Source organism: Buceros rhinoceros, unplaced genomic scaffold, assembly GCF_000710305.1.
Source record: "Buceros rhinoceros silvestris isolate BGI_N320 unplaced genomic scaffold, ASM71030v1 scaffold26257, whole genome shotgun sequence".
NCBI lineage: Eukaryota > Metazoa > Chordata > Aves > Bucerotiformes > Bucerotidae > Buceros > Buceros rhinoceros.
The window spans coordinates 12,140-13,916 of record NW_010421941.1 but is presented as its reverse complement, the minus strand read 5'-3'; positions in this window follow the sequence as shown (position 1 = coordinate 13,916).

The window sequence follows — 1,777 nt, the reverse complement described above, 5'->3', positions numbered from 1 at the left end:
CGGGAGGCGGCAGCAGCTTCTGGAGAGGGTGCGCAGGATGTGCCAGTCGCAGCGGCTGGGGTCAGCGTTGCAAAAGATTCAGGAAATGAAATTTCAGCTCAGGGAAAAAGAAATTTGGCGCTACTGCCAGGAAAGGAACCTTGTAGTTCAGCTCCTGGAGCCAAGACAAGTATTTCACTGCTTCAGGGTGTGATGAAATGGTGGGGAGACCCTGGCAAGAGGTGAAAGGCAACAGATCACAGAAGGCAGAGGTGAAAAATGAGAACTGGCTGGGTCAAACCATCCTGTTCCCGCTGAGGTTTTCCCCCGACGTTGTGAGCTGCTCCATCTCCTTGCCCATCAGAAAGCCCGGGGAAGCACTGAAGCATCTGAAGAGCTGGCATGGACAGGGACCAATGCAACAAATTCCCCTCCTTCCCCTGCATCGCCGTGGGGCAGCTCTGAGAGCGGGTCAGTGCGTCTGTACCGCACTCTCACAAACCCGCAGGTTGCCCCTGGGTGGGGTAAGACCCCAAATGCCAGGGGGATCGTGCGTCTCTGGCCTCACGTTGTCAGTCTGCTGCTTTGTGCTCTGTTGGGCTCTTGTCACCCGCCCTGTGGCTGGTTGGCAATGGCAGGGGCTGAATCCCCCCCGCAGCCTGGGGCCATGTCACGATAACGCGATTTAGCGCAAAGGGGAGAGCAGGCAGCGTCTGTTTCTGTTAGGTGGCTGCTCCTGCCACCGGCCTCTGACTTGCTGAGGGTAACCAGTCCCCAGTCATTGTGAAACCACCCAGGAGAGGCAGGCGGAAGGTGCTGGGCTCTGGGTGAGTGGTGGGGCACTCCGGGGGCTATGCTGCAGCAGAGCCCCGCACGGCACCTGGGAAGGGAACTTTGCTGAAACCAGGAGCTTTTCAGAGAACCAGCCCGGTCGCTCCCAGATGTCCCCACATAGCCCCCCTGCGCCCACTGCAGGAGCAGCTGGGGGAACCGCTTGGCTCCGCTGACCCCATAGCCTCTTTTAGTGGATTGGTTTGCAATTCACTTTCTGCTTTAAACAGTGTCTGCGGTGGCAGAAAGGTGCGATGCTTCCTCGGGGTTTGTGGTGGGTTGGGGCTGATTCCCTCCCACCCGCCTCAAACGTGCCCTGCTGGGTTGCCCACCTCCACCGGCCGCGTGTGTGACCAGGGGGGTTTGGTGATGGGGATGATGGAGAGTGTGGGGAGCAGCCCTGGGACTACTCGGCTCTGGCTGCCCATTGTGGAGCTGGTGCCGCACCCAGAGAGGGAAGCGGGTGGCTCCTTGAGCTCTGCACTGGAATGCTGGACCCTTACTGGTGAAGCAGGCTGGGAATGGCTGGGTACAGGGTCTGACCAATGATCAGAGTGCTTGGTTGTTGCTAAAGACTTTTTTTGGCAGGGGAAGGAGGTGTATTAACCTACATTTCTTTTTTTTCCACTCACCTTGCATCTTCCTGTGCTGTTGGGAGAGCAGATGAGTTTGTGACAAGAGCCTGCAGAGCTCAGAAAAGGGCTCAGTCAGACTCCGCAGCACAGCATTAGAGGACAGAAGAACTAAGAGATGTTTGTGTGGGGGCAGCTGGTGAAATCCTTCCCCTGAATACTCTCACCTCAAAGCCTGCAGAAAACTGATGGTTGGGCTCTTGCAGGGAGAAAGGTGGCAGTTGAAGAGCTGTGTGAGTTCCTACGTAACCAGTAGCTTTGCATGCAGTGCTCCGGGCTCTGTCCCCACTGTGGGGCACAGGCAGGACCGGCACTGCCAGCACCTGCCTGCTCTT